The 6000-nt window shown below is 39.1% G+C and overlaps 1 protein-coding gene across 2 annotated transcripts in view; it reads right to left on the minus strand.

Moving 5' to 3' along the window:
• Nucleotides 1-3398, minus strand: part of SCG2 (secretogranin II) — a 69761-nt gene extending 66363 nt beyond the window's left edge. For both annotated transcript variants that reach the window (XM_049711907.1, XM_049711906.1), the window contains exon 1: nt 2257-3398. The gene's annotated coding sequence lies outside the window, so the exon portion shown is untranslated. The remainder of the gene's footprint in view (nt 1-2256) is intronic.
• Nucleotides 3399-6000: the final 2602 nt, after the last annotated feature.

Here is a 6000-nt window from a genome sequence, read left to right on the forward strand (position 1 = left end):
AAGGGAAGTGAACAATCTTTCTCCCTCATTCAAGTAAGTGCAGATAATTCAGAGATCCATGGGAGAAAAGAGCACAACTTGGAAAACACATTCAGCTAATCTTTCTATGGTCTTTGAAAAACATCAGCAACACTTCACCCCTGTCACTGTACAGCTGGTTGAGACTGACTCAGAGTTCTTGGTTGCATTTATTGTGGGAATGGAATCACATTTCTTTAAAACAGAAAGTTGAGTGACTTTGAAGAAGAAATGCAATCTAACCTCTAATTAACAAAAGAAGATTTGCCTGCAATGCCAGGGATCTGAAGAACAAACAGAATAAATTTGCATATTGATTGAATGAGCACAACTCTACCAAATGGGAGAAAATATTCCCCAAAAAGGCAAAAACCATTTTTTTAATCATCCAAGCTCAGTGCATGGCATTGGTAGACTCTAAAAAGTTCATGTGCCACAAGGATCACAGACAACATACTCAATATTGCAGGCACTGAGTGTGGTCAAAGAACCAGAATAAGAACATGATAGTATTAGAAAAGAGGGAGCCTGAGACAATGTGAAGAGAGATGAAGAAAATGTCAGTCCTGGAGGCTGTAGATATAAAGTACCACCAGCCTTTTCCTTTTCCAAGGACAGAAGACATCAGGGGACATTTTACCTGTAAAGATTCACACAGCAAAAAATGAAATGCATGGGGAAAAGCATTTTAAAGAGTTTTTGTGTAAAGTACTTGCTACCATAATGGGGGGGGAGGGAAGGAAAATTAATGAAGAGGAGGAAATAATCTGATAAAAACAAACAGGGGCTTCCCTGGTGGCACAGTGGTTGAGAGTCCGCCTGCCGATGCAGGGGACACGGGTTCGTGCCCCGGTCTGGGAAGATCCCACATGCCGCGGAGCAGCTGGGCCCATGAGCCATGGCCGCTGAGCCTGCACGTCCGGAGCCTGTGCTCCGCAACGGGAGAGGCCACAACAGTGAGAGGCCCGTGAACTGCAAAACAAAAACAAAAAAAAACAAAAAAACACAGGTAATGTTGAGAGATATACCCCTGGAATTCTCTGGCTTGCAAAATGCTTCTTAGTATTAGGCAAGACACCGTACAGAAACAATTAATTTGGTACACATGTAGTTCCCTTTGCTCTGTGTGTCCCTGGTCCCTTCTTTTGCTTGGCAAACTTCACTTTCTTCAAGACTCTGCTCAGACATTATTATTATTATTATATATTATAATATACATTATATATTATTATTATCAATTATTATTATTGTTCTCTCAGCACACTCTTGGTTTGCACCCTCAAGAGTTCCCCAGGTGAAATTCAAAACTGGCCCCTGCACACAGAGGGCAAGGAGAGACCAAAGAAAGAGGCAGACAGCTCCCGACTGGTAGGTAGCAGATTTAATAAACAAGGGAACTTATATATGAATCTTGTCTTGGGCAGCTGCAACACAAGTAGATCTCTGCACCTGTTCTACAGAATCCTAGGACTTTAGAGAGAGGCCTTAATGGGGTTCAGCCAGGTATTCAGTCCAGATGGTATTAACAGCACCTCTACTAATCTCCTGGTAGACTTGTATTTCAATATTTGTTTCTGTGGTTATCTGGCTGTGAGCTCGTTAAAGCCAAGACTTGCCTTAGAAATGTTTGCATTCTCATTGCATACATATCATATTTCTTCTCACACAGTATGAGTTCAACAACTGTTTGTGAATTATGATGGCAATTCTTTTAAGAACACAACATTTATTATAAGAAATGAGAGTATGGATTAAGAACCAAGATGGCAGAGTAGAAGGACGTGCTCTCACTCCCTCTTGTGAGAACACCAGAATCACAACTAGCTGCTGGACAATCATCAACAGGAAGACACTGGAACTCACCAAAAAAGACACCCCACATCCAAAGACAAAGGAGAAACCACAATGAGACGGTACAAGGGGCGCAATCACAGTAAAATCAAATCCCATAAATGCTGGGTGGGTGAATCACAGACGGGAGAACACTTATACTACAGAAGTCTACCCACTGGAGTGAAGGTTCTAAGCCCCACGTCAGGTTCCCAACCTGGGGGTCTGGCAATGGGAGGAGGAATTCTAGAGAATCAGACTTTGAAGACTAGTGGGATTTGACTGCAGGACTTCGACAGGAATGGGGGAAACAGGGACTCCACTCTTGGAGGGCACACACAAAGTAGTGTGTGCATCAGGACCCAGGAGAAGGAGCAGTAAACCCATAGGAGACTGAACCAGACCTACCTGTTAGTGTTGGAGGGTCTCCTGCAGAGGCGCGTGGTGGATGTTGCTCACCGTAGGGACAAGGACACTGGCAGCAGAAGTTCTGGGAAGTACTCCTTGGCATGAGCCCTCCCAGAGTCCACCATTAGCCCCACCAAAGAGACCTGGTAGGCTCCAGTGTTGGGTTGCCTCAGGCCAAACAACCAACAGGGAGGAAAACCAGCCCCACCCATCAACAGTCAAGTGGATTAAAGTTTTACTGAGCTCTGCCCACTAGAGCAACAGTCAGCTCTACCCACCACCAGTCCCTCCTATCAGGAAACTTGCACAAGCCTCTTAGATAGACTCATCCACCAGAGGTCAGATAACAGAAGCAAGAAGAATTACAATCCTGCAGCCTGTGGAACAAAGACCACATTCACAGAAAGATAGACAAGATGAAAGGCAGAGGGCTATGTACCAGATGAAGGAACAAGATAAAACCCCAGAAAAACAACTAAATCAAGTGGAGATAGGCAACCTTCCAGAAAAAGAATTCAGAATAATGATAGTGAAGATGATCCAGGACCTCAGAAAAAGAATGGAGGCAAAGATCGAGAAGATGCAAGAAATGTTTAACAAAGACCTAGAAGAATTAAAGAACAAACAAACAGAGATGAACAATACAATAACTGAAATGAAAACTACACTAGAAGGAATAAATAACAGAACAGCTGAGGCAGAAGAACGGATAAGTGACCTAGAAGACAGAATGGTGGAATTCACTGCTGCGGAACAGAATAAAGAAAAAGGAATGAAAAGAAATGAAGACAGCCTAAGAGACCACTGGGACAACATTAAACACAACAACATTCACATTATAGGGGTCCCAGAAGGAGAAGAGAGAGAGAAAGGGCCTGAGAAAATACTTGAATAGATTAGAGTCAAAAATTTCCCTAACATGGGAAAGGAAATAGCCACCCAAGTCCAGGAAGTTCAGAGAGTCCCATACAGGATAAACCCAAAGAGAAACACACCAAGACACATAGTAATCAAACTGGCAAAAATTAAAGACAAAGAAAAATTATTGAAAGTAGCAAGGAAAAAATGATAAATAACATGCAAGAGGACTCCCATAATGTTAATTGCTGATTTCTCAGCAGAAAATCTACAAGCCAGAAGGGAGTGGCACGATATACTTAAAGTGATGAAAGGGAAGAACCTACAACCAAGATTACTCTACCCAGCAAGGATCTCATTCAGATTCAAAGGAGAAATCAAAAGCTTTACATACAAGCAAAAGCTAAGAGAATTCAGCACCACCAAACCAGCTCTACAACAAATGCTAAAGGAACTTCTCTAAGTGGGAAACACAAGAGAAGAAAAGGACCTACAAAGCAAACCCAAAACAATTAAGAAAATGGTCATAGGAACATATATATCGATAATTACCTTAAACATGAATGGATTAAATGCTCCAACCAAAAGACACAGGCTTGCTGAATGGATACAAAAACGAGACCCATATATATGCTGTCTACAAGACACCCACTTCAGACCTAGGGACACATACAGACTGAAAGTGAGGGAATGGAAAAAGATATTCCATAAAAACAGAAATCAAAAGAAAGCTAGAGTAGCAATACTCATATCAGATAAAATAGACTTTAAAATAAAGAATGTTACAAGAGACAAGGAAGGACACTACATAATGATCAAGGGATCAATCCAAGAAGATATAACAATTATAAATATATATGCACCCAACATAGGAGCACCTCAATACATAAGGCAAGTGCTAACAGCTATAAAAGAGGAAATTGACAGTAACACAATAATAGTGGGGGACTTTAACACCTCTCTTACACCAATGGACAGATCATCCAAAATGAAAATAAATAAGGAAACAGAAGCTTTAAATGACACAATAGACCAGACAGATTTAATTGATATTTATAGGACATTCCATCCAAAAACAGCAGATTACAATTTCTTCTCAAGTGCACATGGAACATTCTCTAGGATAGATCACATCTTGGGTCACAAATCAAGTCTCAGTAAATTTAAGAAAATTGAAATCATATCCAACATCTTTACTAACCACAATGCTATGAGATTAGAGATGAATTACAGGGGAAAAAAACGTAAAAAAACACAAACACATGGAGGCTAAACAATACGTTACCAAATAACCAAGAGATCACTGAAGAAATCAAAGAGGAAATCAAAAAATACCTAGAGACAAATGACAATGAAAACACAATTATCCAAAACCTAAGGCATGCAGCAAAAGCAGTTCTAAGAGGGAAGTTTATAGCTATACAAGCCTACCTCAAGAAACAAGAAAAATCTCAAATAAACAATCTAACCTTACACCTAAAGCAGTTAGAGAAAGAAGAACAAACAAAACCCAAAGTTAGCAGAATAAAAGAAATCATAAAGATCAGAGCAGAAATAAATAAAATAGAAACAAATAAAAAAATAGCAAAGATCACTAAAACTAAAAGCTGGTTCTTTGAGAAGATAAACAAAATTGATAAATCATTAGCCAGACTCATCAAGAAAAAGAGGGAGAGGACTCATGTCAATAAAATTAGAAATGAAAAAGAAGTTAAAACAAACACCGCAGAAATACAAACCATCTTAATAGACTACTACAAGCAACTCTATGCCAGTAAAATGGAAAACCTGGAAGAAATGGACAAATTCTTAGAAAGGTATAACCTTCCAAGACTGAAACAGGAAGAAATAGAAAATATGAACAGACCAATCACAAGTAATGAAATTGAAACTGTGATTAAAAATCTTCCAAAAAACAAAAGTTCAGGATCAGATGGCTTCACAGGTGAATTCTATCAAACATTTAGAGAAGAGCTAACACCCATCCTTCTCAAATGCTTCCAAAAAATTGCAGAGGAAGGAACACTCCTAAATTCATTCTATGAGGCCACAATCACCCTGATACCAAAACCACACAAAGATACTACAAAAAAAGAAAATTACAGACCAATATCACTGATGAATATGGATGAAAAAATTCTCAACAAAATACTAGCAAACAGAAACCAGCAACACATTAAAAGGATCATACACCATGATCAAGTGGGATTTATCCCAGGGACACAAGGATTCTTCAATATATGCAAATCAACCAATGTGATACACCATATTAACAAATCAAAGAAGAAAAACCGTATGATCATCTCAATAGATGCAGAAAAAGCTTTTGACAAAATTCAACACCTATTTATGATAAAAACTCTCCAGAACGTGGGCATAGAGGGGACCTACCTCAACATAATAAAGGCCATATATGACAAGCCCACAGCAAACATCATTCTCAATGGTGAAAAACTGAAAGCATTTACACTAGAATCAGGAAAAGGCAAGGATGTCCACTCTCACCACTCTTATTCAACATAGTTTTGGACGTCCTAGACACAGCAATCAGGGAAGAAAAAGAAATAAAAGGAATACGAATTGCAAAAGAAGAAGTAAAACTGTCACTATTTGGCAATGACATGATACTATATGTACAGAATCCTAAAGATGCCACCAGAAAACTACTAGAACTAATCAGTGTATTTCGTAAGGTTGCAGGATGCAAAATTAATGCACAGAAATCCCTGGCATTCCTATACACCAACAATGAAAAATCAGAAAGAGAAATTAAAGAAACACTCCCATTCACCATTGCAGCAAAAAGAATAAAATACCTAGGAATAAATCTGCCTAAGGAGGTGAAAGACTTCTACTCAGAAAACTATAAAACACTGATGAAAGAAA

The sequence above is a fragment of the Orcinus orca genome, chromosome 7 (assembly GCF_937001465.1).
Source record: "Orcinus orca chromosome 7, mOrcOrc1.1, whole genome shotgun sequence".
Lineage (NCBI taxonomy): Eukaryota > Metazoa > Chordata > Mammalia > Artiodactyla > Delphinidae > Orcinus > Orcinus orca.